This window comes from Episyrphus balteatus, chromosome 2, assembly GCF_945859705.1.
Source record: "Episyrphus balteatus chromosome 2, idEpiBalt1.1, whole genome shotgun sequence".
NCBI lineage: Eukaryota > Metazoa > Arthropoda > Insecta > Diptera > Syrphidae > Episyrphus > Episyrphus balteatus.
Genome location: NC_079135.1, coordinates 71,462,771 through 71,484,347, shown reverse-complemented (window position 1 = coordinate 71,484,347; position 21,577 = coordinate 71,462,771). Strand labels below are relative to the sequence as shown.

Genomic DNA, 21,577 nt, shown 5'->3' with positions numbered 1-21,577 from the left:
CACCGTTTTAAATGATCTTTTACAAAAAACCAAGTTTGCCATTTTATACAAAAAAGTATTTTTTGAAGAAAAAAAATCGAAAATCGTTAGAGCCATTTTAAAAAAAAATAATGTTTTATACAAATTTTTTAACATTAAAAAAAAAGTTGGAATGCCATTTTGAAGAAATAATTAATTTACACATAAAAACGAAATTTCAAAATTTTTCACGAACCCGTTTCCAAAAATTTGATTTTTCAAAAAAAAAAAAATTTTTTGAAAAAGTTTTTAAAAATTTAAAAATGTGTTTTTTGAATTTTTTTTTAAATTTTAATATTGCCTTTACCTACTTAAACGCTAAAATTGGGTAAGTCTTGTACAAGATACTAAGAAACAAAAAAAACGTTCTATGGCAGGTACCGTTAAAAAGGATGCAAAAAATATTTTTTTAATTTAAAAAGTTGGCTCTTACCGTTGGAGCCATTTTAGAAAAAAATTAGCTTTTCTATTTCAGTCATATGACACGTACCGTTAGTTTTGGTCCTACGAAAACAATTTCAATATACCCTCTAGGGAATCGCCAAAGAGTGTTAACTACCAAGTTTGAAGAGAATCACTCTAGTAGTTTAGGCTCTAGCTCGAGGTGCGTACAAACGGACAGACATACAGAATTGCCGGACCCACTTTTTTGGCATTCTCAATAATCGTCGTGTCTGATTGTTATCACAAGTTTTTTTTCGAATCCTAAACTTGCCCTATAAGTACGGTGACCATATTTCTAGAGGCAAAACCCGGGACAGATAAAAAATTCGTTGGATTGTTTTGAAAACATTGGTTTTTCAAAAACCAGTAAATAATATGAGTTTTCATAATTTTTTCCTAATTTTGATATCAAGATTTCTTAAACTATTTTATGGGAACATTTTCGTTAAAATTATTTAATTTGTTTACGAGGAAGTCAGAAATCGGTTTTATTGTAGGTAAACTGTTAATAAATTCTAAAAAAAATATTTGTGTAATCAAAATAGTGAGAACTGTTTTTTAACATTTTAATTTTATTTTAAATGATTTTGAAATTTTGTAATATTTAATTCAATATTTTGTATGTCCTTAAAACTTTTGAAATTTAGCTGGATTCTTTCTTCTTTCATATTTATGTTGTTCCTTATTCCAAAAAAAAGTCTTGCTAGTGTAACTTTTCAACCTGACAAACACAAGCTAGAACTAAATAATTGACGAAAAGATTTAAAAAAAATAATGGTTTATTCGAAAAATTAGTAAAACCACTGTTTTCTTGTTTTCCGTACAAAGTATTTAGAATATTGAATACTAAAATCAGAGAATGTGGAAATACGGGACAATTACGGGACGAATTATAAAATACGGGACACTTATACGTCTTTATAGGCTATAGGCTATCGTACCTATATCGCAAGTAAAAGTATCGTAAAAATAGGAATTTTGCCATATTTCGACAAATGTCAAAACGTTCTTACCCATAATTTGAATATTTCTACTTAATATTTAGCTCATATAAGAGTTGCTTAAATGATAAATGCCTTTTTAATAAGGCGTAAGGGAGTATTACAAAAATTAAAAAAAAAAACACTGATTTAAGAAATCCAAAATATAGAAGTTTTTTAAGAATATTTCAAATAGAAATGATCATACCAATTTTAAATTTTGTAAAGAATGAAGAAATAAAGATGAAATATAGAATGTATACTAATTTAAGATTGAATAAAGTATGCATTAAGGGGTGCAGTACCGAAATTATTCAATCTATCAACTAACTGGAGTTTGAATCTCGAACATAGAAATTTTAGCTGTCCTTATTCTAGAATCATTTTTTGGTATCAGTTCTCTATTGAATAACCCAGAGATATATCTTCTCTAAGACAATTTACTTGTTTTCATAGGAATGCTCTCTGAAGTTTATCTTACTTTGAACTTGAATAAAAAGAAAATGGTTCTGTTGTAAGTGTTTGTTTAAAAAAAAGACTTTGTTTCAAAGTTTTAAAGATCCTTTAAATAAAATTTTAGCGTTTATCCTCAAAAATAACTTGGCCGGAATAGGAAAAAAAAATAAAAGAGCACACTACATACTTTAAACTGAATTTCACAGCAGGAAGCAGAATTTATAACTGTAAGAAATTTCTCCGGATGTTTGGGATAAGTACATCAAACGTTTCAGTTTACTTAACTGATAAAAATGTGTTAGCAAAAAAGAATAAAAATACTATTTTTTTTAAACAACGGTAATTGCAAAAGTTATTGCTACATTTTTTGATAGAAAAATCATATCATGCATACGGAGATACATAAATTTCCAGATTATTTATTAGAAAATTGAAGTTTTCACTCCCGTTTTTATTTTATTTTTCTGTATAACCACCCTTGACTCACAAAGTTTCACTTTTTCACTACCTTCCCTTGGTTTAGGAATTGGAAAAAATAATTCTCAAAATTAAGTCAAAGAGAATAATAAATTTCAGTTTTTTTTTTCGAGGCAGCATTTATTGTCGATAAATCATATTTTTTTTTGTTCAGTACTGAATGGTGTTCTTAAAAAGTCTTATTTATTCCTAAAAATGGTTCCAAGTCGTTACCTTCATTATTAAGTATACACGCAGGCGATACCACAACAATAGGCTTAATAGATTATAATTTTTTTTTTTTTTGTCTCGAGTTGCTTTTATCGTTTAAATAATATGAGAAAGCACTCAATGTAATTTCAAAAGTCATTTTAAAGTATTGCAAAATATAAAAAAAAAATCGCTAAGACTATTAAAATTATTGTCATGGTATCAAATTTTTCAGTGTGAAAAATAATGTGAGTTTTTTTTTTGTGGAATGTAGATTTTTTTTTTGGTAAAATAAATCACGTGTGAGTTTTATTCAACCCCACACACTCACCCCTACCTATGGTAATAATTTCATGAAAAATATAGGAGCTGGCTTCTGAGGTCTCAGTCTCAGTTAATTAAGAAAATTGAGATTCACCAGGTAGGTGAAGGTACCCATACTCATACTAAAGCATTACTTTTTATAGTGAATGATTTATGGATTTAATGTTGAGATATCTTTATTTTGTTACCCAATATCACGCACGGCAACATACACTCTCAGACAAATAAGTTATTAATATTAAGTGCTTATTTATGTATGAAGATGTTGGTACATCTTGAAAGGATTAAACAAAAACATCAGGATTAAAAAGAAAAAGTTGGAGAAACAATAAATTCGGTTTTTTTTTTGTTGTTGTTGTTTTTTTTTTCGGTTATCAACATCATAGATGTGAAATCAAAAGAAACACACAAATTAGCTTAGTGAGGTGCGTTAATGATGAAATGTGAAGTCTACACACACCCTAAAGTCTTAAATCTTTCTTTTCTTTTGTAGGCAAAAATTGTATACCTACAAAAATTAATTGGTTACAAATGAAAAGTTGAATGTGATAAATGAAGGATTTTTCGTAGAAAAACCTTCTTTGAGCGCCACAGTCTGGTGTATCTTACTTTTTGAAATTTATTCTAATTATTTTGTTGTTTTTTTTTCATTTTTTTTTTTCAATTTGATTAATTTCTTTTTACAACATTTATGCCATAAAACAACAAAAGGAAGAAGAAATATAATGAAAAAATCTAAAACAGAAATTGCTAGCAAACTTGAAAAAAATGTTAATTATTCGGAAGGTAAATCCTAGAACTGAAACACGAATACCTTAAATTTATTTTAACTTTAAGATGAAAGATATAATTTTAAGCAAATCGCAACAAAAAACTTCAGCACACGCCAAGGTCTTGTTTCCATGAGAAATATGGATTATTCTCAACCAACTGCAAATTTAATGCTGTTCTTGTCGAACTTATGATTTCATTATTATCTAATTTCATGACAACCGTAATGCTTATCTTTAAAATAGAGTAAAATTAGAAATTGAATTAAAAAAAAAAATTAAAACATCTTGACTACCGCACCACAGTTGTAATTTTGTGGAAAATTTCAGCACACCACCGCCGAACCACGATTGCACTGCGTCCGCACCATTTCATTTTGTATGAAAAATTCGCTGCACCATGATACATCATTTTGGATTATTGAAAAATAAAAAAAACTATCGACGAGAAGGAGATTCGAACCCGAGTATTCAGAGCACTTTCAGAATTAGAAGTCCAATCCCTTAACCACTCGACCACCAAGTCATGTTTGTACGAATTGGTCATTTTTTTTTGCTTAAGTCAAAATAACATTGAAGACAACTTAAAAATTTGTATAAGTACGAGAATAGAATTTTTGATCATGCTGCAAACGTGGTGCGGCTGTGAGTGGTGCACCGAATTTTTCATTGAAAATGAAATATTGCGGACGTGGTGCAACGGTGCCCAACAAACATTATCCCTTCTATAAAGCTTTACAGGAGCTACATTTACACCTGCAAAGCTTTATAGGAGCAAATTTGTAAGTCGGGTGGTGCAGCTATTTTTCGTTTTTCCTTTTTTTTAAATGAAATGGTGCGGTCGTGGTGTGGTGGTTTAGAAATTTTTGATCATGGTGCGGACGAGGTGCAGCGGTGGTGCGGCGCAATAGAAATTTCTGATAATGGTGCGGACGTGGTGTAGCGGTGTTCGGGATGTATGTATTTGTTTTTTGAAAAAAAAAAGATAAAATCATACTTTTCGAGCTATTCGCCTTTTTCACAAGAAACCAAAAATTTACTAATTGTAATGTATACAAACATTTTAAAAAAGTTAAGGCAAACTGGAGAGTTTTAAAGAAGTTCAAGAACTGGACTCCCGCGCTGCGCAGTACCACTGAGAGATTTGACAGATTAGTGGTAATAACGTCTTTACGAAATTTTCATTTGACTGTCGTTCATTTCCATCATGGAAATTTTATCTAGGTAGAGCAGTGAAAATATAGCGTCTACAGTCTTTTTCTCAAATTATTTAAATACCAACATGAATACAAGCTACTTTAAGGTTGTATAAAGATAAGGTATTTCCAAATGTTTGTCGAAAAAGAAAATAATATGACTGATGGTTTTTTATGACATTTTCATGGCTCACAAGAACACCAGAAACAACTTTACTTTAACTTTATCCCAAAAGCCAATCCTTTTCTCAACTCCATAGCAATTTTGTTTATGAAACAAAATTTATTTGTTAACCAACTAGCCTTTTTCATTAAAATCTACTCAGTATTATCTTATATTTACCTCATATTATTCCCACGTGATGTCTGGCTTATATCAAAACAAATTACCAACCGAGGGCAGGCATATCCTTAATTTGTATATAACGTACATACTTGGAGTACTAATATAAGTGTGACATTAATAGCAAACGTAAAATTCGTTGGACAAAAGGTTACGAAGCTACTACCATACACTAACACTAAATAACCTAAATAATTGAAAGCTATGTTACATAACGTGACTATTGAATGTGAAATAAAATGCCATGCAAAAAATACGTAAAGATACAATTCTCTCTTAATAAAATCTGTGAAACGATAAATTGAGTAAGTAGGTATTGTATAAACACTTTTGCAGATACAAATAATAAATTATTTACAGCACAATATACACTTAAAGAAATTACATGGATTTTAAATGATATTTCGCGATCAAATAATTTATTTGATCATCACGTAAGATTCTACATAATTTGAAATTTTGAAATAGTCCAGTCAAATAAGAATTCAAACTCGGAATTAATGATAAATACGTTGAAAGTTCTGTAAATATCTTTGTTTGGATATTTTTCAACTTATACCTCATAACTCAGAACTCTGAAAAAAATCTAGTGCCAGGAGGTTGCAGGATCTACAGGATCCTATCGCAAGTTGATGGTACATTATATTGGAAAAAAATTCATAGCGCTTTGTGAACACGCGACACATGAATTCAAGGTACAAAATCAAGAAGATGCGATAATTATATCGAAAGTTATAATACTGCTTCATTTATGGGGGTATCTCTCAAAAGCAATATTCTTAAGACGATTTAATTTCTAGAATCTGCTGATAAATAACGTAGTGAAATATTAATATGGCTTTAATTATTGAACACTCATTTAATAGAAATTTATGTCCTAACAAATTATTGTAGAGAGTTTTTGAAAAAAAAAAAACATAAAAATAAAAAATTTCATACCCCCAAAAACATAAGAAATAGCTGTAATTTGGCTCACTTTAACTTTATGTTGAATCAATTTACCGAAATTGTAAATCACTTACTTTATATTTTTTAATTAGACTTAAACCAAGACCATTGGATCCTATTGATTCTTCGTTATATTAAAACTAGGTGTTTATCAGGAAATTATAAATCAAAATACGTAACAAAAAAAATATCGCGGCAAGTGTGTTTATTTTCTATATTCAACCAAATTTATGTATAGGATTTAACTGCATTATATATTTTCAAATAAGCTAAGACAAATCATTCAAGTCAAATGACAAATCATTTTTTTGTTTGCAGGTCACTGTGGTGTATACGTAACTTTTTTACTTTAGTTTTATTTTTTAAATTTTATTAAAGAAAAAGTCCCTTTCAAAGTAGCGTACAAAAAATGTTCATATTGAAAGAAAAAATTCCACCTATCGATGTTCGAAATTTCTCACTAGTCGATCCAACTGTGCGTCGTGCATGATATAGGAGCAATATATGATTTAACACTTTTTTATATGGATCTTCGCTTCTCACTCACAGATGTGGTAAGGTGGAACATTTTTTTTTAAATAATTCAATTTCTGAATAATGGTAGTATTTCTTACAATAGTGTATGATTTTGGGAAGACACCATTTCTTTAATTTTGTATACCATTTTTGTTGGTTCTACATTAAACTAACTTAGCTTTAAGTGAGTAAGAAAAATTGAAAATTAAAAATTAAGTGAATCAGAAATTCGTTTTTTTTTTTTTAAGTGAAAACTTCTTTAATATCGTAGTGTTTAATACACGATGAAACGAAAAAGCGACAGAAAATCAATTGATAATATCTTGTTTGTTTTAATAGATATATAAACTGTAAATAGGTAATAAAATATAAACTATAACTGTACAAAATTTCAATCAATTTCATATTCAAAATCCTGAGATTTAGAGACATGTGATTTAACTTTTAATGCGCATGCTGATAATATTGTCTTTCATTTGATATATAGCACATAACGGTACGTGCTCTTCAAGTAACAGAATCACACACACACCTGTGGAGATCTGTTGCCGATGACCAGTCACCAGTGTAGGAAGTACCGTAATCTCAATTTGAAATTTCGACATGGTTGGCTTTAAAAAAATCTTACTTTTTTTGTAGACATTGTAGAAATATGATTGAAGCGTCATATAAAAGGTAAAATAATAAGCTTTCAGATGATATAACATTTGTTATAGGTTGTCATTTAAATAAATGGATTTAACGGTGTAAGAAGAAACTAAAAAAAAAATTGTTTTGGTTTGGTTTTTTTTTTTATGAAAACTGATTGGGTTCAAAAAGTTCTAGCCTTTTTTGTAGATGTGGGATAGACATGATTAAAAAAAATATTTAAAGCTTAAATAAATAACCTTTCATATGATATACAATTTATTATAGGTTGTCATATAAAATAAAATGGATTTAAAGGTGATGGAAAAAATAGATAGATTTGTTTTCGATTTTTTTTTTTCAGAAAAATGAGTTTTTAAGGTTTCACTTCTACCACGTGTGAATTGCACACATGATTTTTTTAAACTGGTAATACTTTTGGAAAAATTTTTAAAAGTAACAAATTAATTATTTTTTTAATGTTCGAATATTGATATTTCAAAGTATTACTATTTTTTTTAATAAAAAACAAATTGTCATATTTTGAATATCGAAAATGTCACTACCATGTTATCAATGCCTGCTTTTTCTTCTTCGTTAAAATAAAAACTATATTTTGAATGCCATACATTAGGATGTTAATTTAACAAAAAAAATTTCTATTTGTCATTACCGTAGTTTCTATGAGCTTGTAACAATGTTCGTACCCCTGTAAAATCATTACAGTGTATGAATACACTTACATTTTAAAACTCAAAATATATTTTCTCACAGTGTAAAAATTGCTTATAGTTATACAAAGAGACCACAAGCATAGCGCAGCTTTTCAAAGCAATTTTAAAAGTTGTTTATTATACCGAATCAGAAAAGTGGAACGTTTTTTGCCACTCCAGCAACATATCTTCTCTTTTTTACTCTTTTCTCTCTCTTCTTTTATTTATTTAATTAATGTGAATGTGAATTCGTATTGCCAGTGCTCTGTTTTTTAATTATCAACAAATAACATAACACAAGCCCAGCTCTTCAAACAATTTACTCCTTACTATAATATGTACTACTACTACCTACTATCCCCATGTATTCGAACAATAAGCTTAGGTAAATGTTTGTTTTGTAATGCTTTGGTCGGAACGGAATATGCTCTTGTGATATGGTGTTCTACATCCATTACCCCCTTGTGATGGGTATCTGCGGTAGTCTAGCCAAAGGCTTGGGTAAATAGTTTTTGGGCTCTTTGCTTTTGCTTGTGTGTGTGATATTTGCTATGCTCTGTGTATATGGTTAAATTTATATCTGCAATTTTAGTGTTCATCATATTGAATACAATATATGTACTTGTGTGATGTTATCCGTCGAGTTTCTGTATATCTGGGGATGGAGTGACCAGATTTATTATTTGAATTTGAATCAATATTTGTGAACTTTGAAATTTCGGTAAAATATGGGGAAAATACTATTGAATCACTAAGTTAATGAGTTACAAAATTTTATTGACACTAGAACGATAGGGAAATACATGAAAAATTCGGCGCCAATGAATTTTTTCGGGACTACAAAAAAGTTCATGACGAATTTCCAATCAAAAACGAAGTTAAAATCTTCCAATTTTTGTTTTCCTGCATCACAAATACAACAGCCACACTAAAACTTTTCACCTTGCAACCAAAACCAATTTGACCACCAATATCAATTAGGGACTGCTGATGCAAATGCCTTGCAAGCAACTAAAAGGACTAAAGGGACACACTAATTGTCTCACAATGCAAGAACCAAAAACCGATTCGGTTAGATTGAGGTTGTTAATTGATCCACTATTCAGCAATGGACACCGGATGTGTGAATTACCTATGTCTCCTATACGAACCTTAACCGCTGATCAACTAGAAATAACGTGGTGATGGTTTTGACTATCAATCTTCGTGAGTTACAAGACCACATGCTAAATTCTAAAACTTAATCGTCCCCACCCACAATAACAACCACCACCGCATGGACAGAAAGGACAGCACAATGGTAGTCGTTGTGTCCGTCCGTCATCGTCGTTGTCGGTTCTGTCGGTCGTCGCATTTGTGAAGTTGAATAAAAGCCATATTCTCATTTGCACTTCCTGCCGCAGGACTATCAAAATGGGTTTTCCATCACACCGGACTAACACCAAACTCGACCATTCACTCGCTAGAGGTATTATAAACGTAATTATGCGGCAAACACAGAGTTATACTTTTTCTATATCTACCTACATTCGTTTTATACCAACGGAACTATATATATTTCACTGGGGGGTCGTCTCTCTAGAACACACGAGACGGGGGGTAGTAGGTTAAACTTTTAAATTTGATTTGGTCACGTATTTTTGATTGTCTTGAAAAGTTACTCTACTCTGTTTTTTTTTGCTCACAAATCTTGTGTGGTGTGTATTTGATGGCTTTGTGCGGATATACGGACGGGAGGATGAGCTCACTTGGATTAAATGTCACGTAATTCATGAAAATTTAGGCTTTTTTAGGAGTGGATTGATTTGCGGCATGACAGGACAAAGCTTAAGGTAAATCATATACACAAACCTACACACAAATACAAACGAAACATGCTCCTAGATTGGGAATACATAAAATGTCTCCTATTCCTATTTGTGATGTTAATCTTCTTGAGTTAAAACCGACAAAAAAGACAGATGTGGGAAAGTAAAGATGGAAAAATTTTCAGGTTGCCTAGGTGCGGGTGTGAAAATAAAAAAAAAAAAATAAACTTAAAAACTTTTCAAAAGACACTTTGTGTTGATGATGAATCATGATAGCTTTGTTCACTGTCAATTAACTTAATATTAAATTGGCAGAAGTAGGTACCTACCTACCTTACTTATACCCTACAGAAGTTTTAAACTTTGCGCAATGTTGAAAGGTTTTCCGACAATTAGATTTAATTTGAAAAGTTGTCAAGCTATTTGAAATCGCATTTATCAAGCTTCAGTTGATTATGTTTTTTTTAAAAAACATTTCTATTAAGTTTTTGAATTGTTTGTTTGTAATTGAGATACAAACATTTGTACATATTATCGTCGTCGGCGTAAAGCAAAATTGTTCTAAATACATAGGATTTCTTAAGGACTTAGAACAATTTTGCTTAACGCCAACGATATGTAGAATTTAATTTATGTCATTTAATTTTTTATTAGTTTTGCCATAGTGATATTTTGAAGAAGAAACTTCTTGATACGATTATTAAAAAGTGAAGATTACGAATTGTAATTTGTTGAAGACAAAACTTCTTGATTGTCATAACAGGAATTTATGAACAGAAATGTTGGAAACTTCTTTAAATCAAATCCGAAAATATGAACAAAATGAAAATACCTTGAGAGGAATTGGGGTTCAACTTGGTTCCAAATAAAAGGATCATGCAGGCATCAAGTGGAAATAATTTTTAAGCTCATTTTAGGTGTACTTAGAAGAAATTTCATTTGAAAATTTACAAAAACATTTTCTTACATTTTTAAACTTATAAGTTCCATTTCTAATAATAGTTTTATTTTTCATCTATCTACCCTTCTGAGTTGATACAACATTACTCGTTAGGAAAAGGACAAAAGTAGCAACAGCAATATTTTTCAAATTTAGCTCTTAGATTTTTTAGTTAAAACTGTAGAACGAAGTAATCATTTGGTTCAAATTCAATTACAATACCAAAATCGACTGGTACAATTTGGGCAAAAGAGCATCAGAGACTTTGCAAAAAATTAATCCAGAGAGGCGTACAATCACATTATTTGTGCAGTTTTGCAGTTTTTGAATTATTATAGAACGTCTTACATCTTAAGGGGACTTAAGGTCGGTGAAGATAAAATTAAGATGCTGACACGAAATAGTTAATCGAATACAAACCAAAGTACATATAATTTAATTTTATTTTAATTTTTATGCTTTTTTCCCTCGTACTATGAGGCAAGTTAAAGATTCGTAAAAAAAACGAAACCTTCAAATGAAACCATCAATTCGATGCCAAAGACTTTTTTGTAGAACATTTAAGCCCCTAATTGCTAATTTGATAATTTGTTCAGTGAATTACAAAATTTTGAAAAGTAAAAAAATTATCTTATATTTTTTTTACTTTGACCTCGAATATCTTTCAAATATCTTTCAATTAATAAAAGTTTATAAGACCTTTTTTGTGGAACAATCTATTTCCTACAAGAATATGTCTTGCTCGTTGGATTATTATAGTTTTCAAATTTTTTGCAAAATTAATAACAAAAAACGAATTTTTAAAGATTTTCTCAAAACTTGGACCCCAAATATATTTAAAATGGTTAGATAAACGAAAAAAATGTATGAGGCTTTTTTGTAGAGCGTTCAATTTCTTACAAGAATATGTAAGGAAATTTGCTTAAAACTCGATACATACAAAAAAATTTTTTTTAGTGGAATATTGATGTAAAAATGGAAAATTTGCGAACCTTAGGACCCATAGAGATAAAGAGCTCATATTTTCGAAGTATAAAATCAAAAATCAGCCTAATGTACAACATGTTCATATAAGAAATTTGCAAAATTTTAAGTGCTGTTTTTTTTTTATATTCAAAATTTTGTTTGAAAAGTATATTTCTTGAAAACAAACGGCTTGATAGTTTTTTTTTGATTTTTTTTTTAATGTGTGTTTTTTTTTAATTTTTGAAAATTTGTTAAAATTAAAAAAAAAATCATTAAAAATCTTTGTTATACAAGAACTTAAATGCGAACTTAGTTAGGAGATGAAACCCTTTTAAAAAGTTTGGTTCGTTATTTTGAAACAATTTTTAATCAATTTTTTTACATTTTACATTTCTTAAAAAATTATTGATAAAATTAAATTAAAATTTTCGTTTTATAAATGCTATAAAAAAGTATGTGCGACCCAGTCGTGCACTTTATTATTACAGTTTTCTGGTTGGTTTTGTGATTTTTGATTATAGTTTTCTGGTTTTTTTTTTGTGATTTTTAATTTTGTTTTCTATTTCATTTTTAAATATTTAAATCCGCAGTTGAAATTTTAAGAGATTGCATAATCAAGTACCTAATACAATTTTATATTTTTAGAAAATTTAGTGTCAAGGCAGATTAAAAGCAAAGAGTAATTAAAAAATTGTTTCGTTTTTGTTTTGCGAAAAAATCTTTAAATGAGAAGCTCTGCTGAGTTGTACAAAAAAACTGAGCTTTAAAAAAAAACTGCTAACGTTTATCTCGAAAATGATTCAATCTATTTAATTTTGAATATTGTTAACTTGCGTTTTCTTAACAATATTTAAGTTTAACAAAAAATTGAATGCCTAAATAAAACTAAAAATTAGTTTTGAGACATCCACAGCATTTTAAGCCAGCTTTTATAAACAATATTAAAAAACACTCACTTATACTCAGGTTCTCATACATATTTAGTTATTTAGAGGCTTACCTGAAAGAATAAAAAAGGAAATAGTTAAAAAGCTGATAAACTCATATGATATACATAAAAAATGCGTTTATTAAATTTTTTCAAGTTTATTAAATTTTGTAATAAAAATAAGTTTTGTTTAAAAATTCTTTCAGTTTTATGTGGACTTTATTTTTTAGTTTAATTGTACTAATTAACGTTGCAATAAAACCAAAAATTTAAGAATTAGTTTATAATTTCTGAACCTTTTCTACCAGAAAAACAATATGTGTCATAAGATCTGCGTTAAATTTACACATTTATCATGATGACTAACCTTTGCAAATCAAATTCATCCTTTTTATAATAGAATCCACCTTCTCAAAATCAAATGATTAAACTTATTAATTAATTCAATTTTGTTCACCTAATAAAAATGTAGAAAGTGGTGCCCAGTCAAATTTTCTAAGCCTGAAGATCTCAACCTTGATCAGTTGATAAAACTCAAAAAGATTTTTAAAGCAAACAAAATTGCTTCTCATTTCATGAATTAAATCAAAATGTTTTTGTTTACTTACGCTTCTAAACCCCATTTTTTAGTGGTTCATAAACAAAAGATACAAAGTTTAAATATCCAGAACAGAAGCCGTTGTTAGAAATTTTAGTATCTTACATAATTTATTTGAAAACAAAAAAAAACAGCGTACAATGTTCCCCAAAACATTCATAATTTTGATTGATATTCATAAAATTTGGTTACGTAGATTATATTCATTATCTTTTCTAGCTGAATATCTGCATTTATTTCCATCAATTTAAAAAAAAAGGGATGCAAAAAAAAAACTGAAACACACAATTGAACCTAGTAACAATATTAAAATCAAGTCATGAAATTACAAGGTCTCATAAAAAAGATAATGCTTTTCTCGGGTACTGTTATAAGACTGATAAAAGAACTTTATATAAAAAAACACATCTTAACCAAAAAGAAAAACATAAAAAAAAACAAACTTTGAAATTTGCTTAAGCAAATTCTCTAAAAAGACAAGCTAAAATTATATACAAATTTAGCACGTTCCAGCAAATTCGTCAATATAATTATCAAGAAAAAAAAGGACGAAGCAAAAAGGAGTGTATAGCTGATGGATGACTGGATGGTTAAACTTCTTAATAAAATTCTTTTGTAAATTTTCTCTACGTTTTTTTTTTTGCTATTTTTTTCTGTTTTTCATTCTATGGTTGTGTAACTTGGGTCGGAAATTGAATTTCCGGAGATGGAAATTCTTCTAGCTAACGATTTTCCTTTTTTGAAAACCTTCTCTTCCTATCATGGGAATTATATATATATTTTTTATCGTCATTCCCCGGCATTCTAACGTTCTTAACGTTCGTCGTCATCCTTTAAATTCAAACACACCATGGTTATGAGAAGCAGCATTTAATTGTTTTGAGTATCTATTCTGGCTTAGGCGAAAATTTAATTTCATAGCTTAAGACTTAAGCTATTTCCCTTATGAGCCCTTGCACAAGCTTTAAGCCTATAATAGTTTTTACCAAATATGTAGTCGTGTGTGGTGTGTGTTTGTGTAAATATTTGTTGGTCTCTTTTCATTTTTAGTTTTCGTTTTCAAACTTGTCCTCGCTAGCTGCCATGGTGAAATGAAAACTTCCATTATATGAACATTTGCAGAAAGGCTTGTTAAGGCTCTAATTATAATGGTTCATGACATGGCTCTGCTCTTGTCTCGTCTGTATATTTGGCTTAAATGTTCCTATATGCCATTTTTGATGTGCTATGTAGGTATGCGCGATTTGTATGCGTTTAGTAGAGGGTATTAGTTGTCGTCATTGTGGTCATGTCGTTGTCATTTTGGGTTCGCGTAATAATCCTTTAGATGGGGATTGCATTATGTGGGGAATAAATAAGTTAGAATTTAAATTAGAATTAGAACGTGAGGTCATTTTTCTCTAATACCAGAGTCAGCTATATTTTACTTTTTGGTACCTATATAATCCAAGTTTTGTTGGAAAAGTAATTTCTGCTGTCTTTAGCGTTTTTTGGTGAATTAATAGGGTAACCGAAAGTTTAGAGTGGTTTGTAACCACGAATACCAAAAAAACATAGCACAAAAAAAAAGATCAAATTGTTGGATAAATTGTACATGTTTTTAATTTTTTTTTACGTTTATTTAGATTCATTTGTTTCAGAGGGAAAGGTATCTTTAGTAGGTACTTTTTGATAGGATGACATTTTTGGAGGATAATGACGACAAAATTTGAATTTTTGCAATTTGTTTTTGACATAGTGCTTAGCAATTTAAGTGAAATGTAGGAAACAATGCAGCAATTACTCTTTTTATTTTTTTACATTATTTGGTATTTTTCAGTGTTTAATATCACTTCTATGGATTAGATCAAACTTCTGTATAAATGTTGATTGAAGAATGCAATCCACTTTAAGTAAGTAAGTAAACGCATCACTGAGAGCTCCCTTCAAAAGTATGTAGGTATATAAATTGAATCCGTAACAAAAGTGTGAAAACAAAAAGTATTCACGACTTTTAGTATTAGGTAGGAAAGTATGAACAGATAAAAGTATTCAAGGAAAAAAGTATGCGCGACAAAAGTTCGAAAAATGGAAAACTATTATTTTGACTGGGTTTTGATCTGGCAATAGTTACAAAGAGAAATGAGAATTTGCGAAAACAAATGTGGCGATGGACAATTCTGATTGGTCAAGAAAGAATAAATAGACGAATTTATTGTTAGATAGGGCTGGGGTCTCAGAAAAAAGAGAGTACCTATACAGAAATATTTATTCATATAAGGATAGGATAGGAGGTCTAAATTTAATTTTCAGTCTCGCAGGTCGCAGCTGCGATGAGCGAGGCAAGGTTAAGAGTGAGAATAAATAGACGAATTTATTGTTAGATAGGGCTGGGCAGAGATACCCAAAAGAGATGAGAAACTTCTGACGTCATACGCGGTTTGCCTACAAGCTGCTTTAGACATTTTTGGATAAGTATGCGTGAAAAAATATACATTTTTGGCGAAGTATGCGTGAAAAATTGACATTTTTGCTTAGGTGTGCGGAAAAACACCGTGGCTACACTATGTGTGTTTTTCACATTTATTCACGAATACAAAAGAGATTACAACAACACGAAACAAACAAATGGGTTTTGGGGGGTAAAACGTACGAAAGTTTCCCATCTCGTTTGGGTATCTCTGGGGCTGGGGTCTCAGAAAAAAAGAGAGTATAGTATACAGAAATATTTATTCATAAGGATAGGAGGTCTAAATTTAATTTTCAGTCTCGCAGCCGCGATGAGCGAGGCAAGGTTAAGAGTGCGCTCGATTATTTTTTTTATCCGTAACAAAAGTGTGAAAACAAAAAGTATTCTCGACTTTTAGTATTAGGTAGGAAAGTATGAACAGATAAAAGTATTCAAGGAAAAAAGTATGCGCGACAAAAGTTCGAAAAATGGAAAATTATTATTTTGACTGGGTTTTGTAAGAGTGAGAATAAATAGACGAATTTATTGTTAGATAGGGGTGGGGTCTCAGAAAAAAAGAGAGTATACAGAAATATTTATTCATAAGGATAGGAGGTCTAAATTTAATTTTCAGTCTCGCAGCTGCGATGAGCGAGTGCTGAGTGTTGGAGTGCGCGAGATTATTAGTCCTTTGAAATGTTGCAAAATTTTGACCGAACCTTGCATTTTAGGTAGGACAAGATTTTTTTGTTTTGATGTGTAGAGTAGGTTAATGGGAGTATACAATCTAGTTTTCGGGATTGAAAACCCCGTTTAAACTGTTTTTTAATAATATCTTGCGAACCGTTAGTCCCACAAAAAAATGTTTAAGATGGTTTTTGTAGATAATTTAGTTCTCTACAATTTTGATTGAGGTACTTTTTTCTGTAAAATTGGAAATAAGAAAGTTGTACTTGAAAATAGATGTACATTTTCAAGAAAAAATACTTTGAAGGGCCACAACTTTTTTTCTACAACTTTTATTGAAAAAATTCTTATGACAATTTTTAAAGATAATTTAATTTCCAACAATTTGATGTGCTCATTTTGCAGATTTCGTTTACATAAAGGTGCTGCAATGGTTCTACAACAAAAGGTAACAATTTATTTTGGTACTTTTATAACATATATTTTATTTTTTTACTTCAATACGAATGATTTCCAAGGAATATGTACGCTGGGTCAAAGCAGGAAGAAAATCGTATAGTATAGGGGATTTCAGGTCCTGGGGGACCAGGGCAATTTTCTAAAGTTCAATGCTGTTATGTGTTTTCAAACAAAAACAAAAAACCGGATGCAAAAGAGTTTTGTCATTTTTGAGAAATTAAAAGAAAAAATCTATTAAGAAACTACTAGGAAACCCCATTATTTTTTGTTTTTTGTTTTTTGTGACTGGATAAGGATATTCAAATGGAAGAAATAATTTTCTTGAAACTTAAGGATCAGAAAACATGGTTTAAAATTCTTTTCATTAATTTCAACTGCTTGCTTACATATTTTGTGTTGTTTTCATTTAAAAAAACTGAGATTTTATTGCTCCGAAGTATTTATCTCAACTCATTTTTAGTGGGGGAAAAATGGTTAAAGTTGATCTATTTAAATACTGTGTTTCATTCGTACAGAATATCCTTTATAAGATATTTTCGTGAAATTTCAACTCAGATAAAGATTGAATTTAATGTGTGCACAAGACATTTTTTATTTATGATGGTTTTGATTAATTCAAGGTTAATCGTTCGAACAAAATTAGTTCGAAATATTTTTTTCGTAATTTTTCTTCAAAGTCTTGATTTTGAAAATTATTTTTTCATTAACTATTTTATAAAACAGGTTTAATTAAAAATAGAATAATCGTTAAAAATAAAATAATCGTTAATTTTAAACAATTTTTTTTTTTCAAAAGTTAAATATTTTTTAGAAAATTGCCCTGGTCCCCCAGGACCTGAAATCCCCTATACTATACGATTTTCTTCCTGCTTTGACCCAGCTTACATATTCCTTGGAAATCATTCGTATTGAAGTAAAAAAATAAAATATATGTTATAAAAGTACCAAAATAAATTGTTACCTTTTGTTGTAGAACCATTGCAGCACCTTTATGTAAACGAAATCTGCAAAATGAGCACATCAAATTGTTGGAAATTAAATTATCTTTAAAAATTGTCAAAAGAATTTTTTCAATAAAAGTTGTAGAAAAAAAGTTGTGGCCCTTCAAAGTATTTTTTCTTGAAAATGTACATCTATTTTCAAGTACAACTTTCTTATTTCCAATTTTACAGAAAAAAGTACCTCAATCAAAATTGTAGAGAACTAAATTATCTACAAAAACCATCTTAAACATTTTTTTGTGGGACTAACGGTTCGCAAGATATTATTAAAAAACAGTTTAAACGGGGTTTTCAATCCCGAAAACTAGATTGTATACTCCCATTAACCTACTCTACACATCAAAACAAAAAAATCTTGTCCTACCTAAAATGCAAGGTTCGGTCAAAATTTTGCAACATTTCAAAGGACTAATAATCTCGCGCACTCCAACACTCAGCACTCGCTCATCGCAGCTGCGAGACTGAAAATTAAATTTAGACCTCCTATCCTTATGAATAAATATTTCTGTATACTCTCTTTTTTTCTGAGACCCCACCCCTATCTAACAATAAATTCGTCTATTTATTCTCACTCTTACAAAACCCAGTCAAAATAATAATTTTCCATTTTTCGAACTTTTGTCGCGCATACTTTTTTCCTTGAATACTTTTATCTGTTCATACTTTCCTACCTAATACTAAAAGTCGAGAATACTTTTTGTTTTCACACTTTTGTTACGGATAAAAAAAATAATCGAGCGCACTCTTAACCTTGCCTCGCTCATCGCGGCTGCGAGACTGAAAATTAAATTTAGACCTCCTATCCTTATGAATAAATATTTCTGTATACTATACTCTCTTTTTTTCTGAGACCCCAGCCCTATCTAACAATAAATTCGTCTATTTATTCTTTCTTGACCAATCAGAATTGTCCATCGCCACATTTGTTTTCGCAAATTCTCATTTCTCTTTGTAACTATTGCCAGATCAAAACCCAGTCAAAATAATAGTTTTCCATTTTTCGAACTTTTGTCGCGCATACTTTTTTCCTTGAATACTTTTATCTGTTCATACTTTCCTACCTAATACTAAAAGTCGTGAATACTTTTTGTTTTCACACTTTTGACGGGTTCCCATATAAATTAAGTCGTACTTTGTATTTCTTAAAAACTTTCAAAAAAAAAACTACAAATGCAAGAATTCTAACACGGATTCTACTGGGCATCATAACTTTTTTTTTCAAAATTCTGCTTTCAAAATTTTGAATTTTTGAAAATTTATTGATTTATCAAGTAAAAATGAATTTTGAAAGATGGAATAGAAAAAAGCAGAATTAAAAAAAAAAACTGAATTTTTGTTTAAAAACCTAAATTTTGAAAACCAGAATTTTGAAGTCAGAATTTAGAACTGGCCCCTTCAAAAACTTCTTTGGGTAAATTTGATTTCTCAGTTTGTTCAAAAGACGAGATCTTATTAGAAGTGAATCAATATCTTCGTTTTAGCATTCCATAACTTACCTAAAAAGTCTAGAAAAATCTCATGCCCGCATGTCGCGATTTTCAAGTTCAAACCGTGAGATAAAGATTTTCAAAATTAGCAAAAATAGATAATGCTGATTCCAAAAAATTTTAAATCGTAAAAATCTGACGTCTCTGAAAAAGTAATACATAGTTACAAACTTGATACCGAATACCATTTAAAAGTTATGGTACAGTAACCAAATTTTACATGAGGCTTTAATATCGATCATAAAAAATTTAATGCTTTAATCCTCTAAACGAAGTATGCCATTAAAATTTCTTGTATAACAAAAAAAATAAACAGAATCCCGTTTCTTACGAAAATATTTTTTTTAAAAATGAAACTTTTTAGAAACAAAATTTCAAAAAAAAATATCGTTAGTCCGTTTTCAAAAAGTGATTTTTCAGACAAAAAAATAAAATTTGTTTTAAAAATTCAAAAATTATTTTTTTTTTAATTTTTCAAATTTGTCTTAATTTTAACATTAAAGTCACCAAAACAATTTTGTAAAAAAATGCCACGTTCGTGCCATTAGGTAGGCCCTAACGATTCAAAATTAATATTTTTTTTTTCTTAAAAAATAGGTAGGTCTAGGTACACATATTTTTAGTTAATCAAAATCGGTAGAGCAGCTTTTAAGAAAAACAACCTTTTCAATTTTGATAATTGTGTATGACAAGTAACGTTAATTTTGGTCCTAAAGCAATCAATTCCCCCTCGAATCTCTCGTAATGTTCGTGCGACCCAGTAGTGCATTTTATTTATAATTTTTTCGTTTATTTTCATAGACAAGTAAAAACGAAAAAAAAATATAAAACGTTCTTAAAACCGGTTTTTTCACCACAAGCATTTCAAGCACATTTTGCGGTTCATACTAATTTAATTTTCTGAATTTAAGATTATTTTTGAACAAAAATATTAGTAAATTTTAAATGAAACAAGGTGGCATAATTGAAGAAGTAGCTTAATCCAAGGCATATAAAATTTAAAGCATGTAATTTCAACAAAATTTTAATGAAAAAGCTTTAAAGTTTCAGGAATATTTTTTTTGTAAGTTAACGAGCCATTTGTACTTTTCATTTCTTTGGACTTAAATTTGATATAAAAACTTACACTAATAAAAAACCAAATAAAATTATCTTTTTTTATTTCAAACATTACATCTTCGACTTTATAATAAGGATAAACACCTGAGTTACTCTTAACTTAACGACAGAAAAAAAAGAGAAATAAATTACGTATTTTTATTGAACACAATAATAAAAGTCGATATTTTTTTGGAATTTATTGCGACTCGAAATAGAAAAGAAGATTTGCCAGGCATTTCTAATACTGATTCATCCATCCCCCTCGTCCTGTCGTCGTCAACCAGAATGGGAAATGGAATAAATTTAATATTTGAATTAGAACTGTGCGGTATCTTTATTTGATTGCCATTCGAAATGGTAGGAGACCTTGTTGGCCACTTTTACTTTCAGTTTTTTTTTTTATTCCTTTTTATTATTATTTAGAGAAGAAAATTTATTCCAAAGATTACGCAGATCTAAATTTTCACACAATCGAAATGGTCTTGCAAATTGCGGTTCCGATTCATTCAAATTCAATGATATATTGCTTTAGAAAGGCATTAAGTGGGTATATATACATATGTATATGTTTTATACCTACCTAAGTTCTTTTGAAAAAGACATGAAAATTTGGCAAAAAGCGTTCAACCAAGGTATTAGTTTTGACTCGCTCTAAAAGCCCCCCAAACCAACCAATACAACGTGGAAACTTGGGAAACTTGAATATATTTTCGATTCTTTCGATTGGTTTTTCATCAAGATCTCTTATCTCTGGGGAATAACTCAATTTCGTTTTGGTTTTTTCAATGCGGGGATGTTAAGTGTTTTATTTTAAGAGGATGCTTCATCTCGCATTTTGGAAAATGATAACGTTATATATGCCCGTGGGTTCAATTAATACGGAATATATTTTCTTTTCTTATTTAGAAGAAATTCTTATTCATTTTTATTATTGTTAAGGAGTATGACTCTTATTTCTTCTCAGTTAAGACGACGACGGATAAGTGGTTTCCGCAACTATATAGAAATATATTTTATTGGATTATATAAAAAAAAAAGAGAAAATCATTTACGAAAATATGATATCCGTGTAAACTGAAGATTGAATGTCCTCTTTTTTCGAGCTACCTAAAAAAATATACTACAAATAGGTATAATAAATGCCAGAGTATTTTATAGAAACATGACACTAAG

General features: G+C 29.5%; 1 protein-coding gene across 8 annotated transcripts in view; it reads right to left on the bottom strand.

Moving 5' to 3' along the window:
- Positions 1-21,577, bottom strand: part of LOC129909972 (syntaxin-binding protein 5) — a 298,435-nt gene that overhangs the window by 197,473 nt on the left and 79,385 nt on the right. The window lies entirely within an intron of this gene.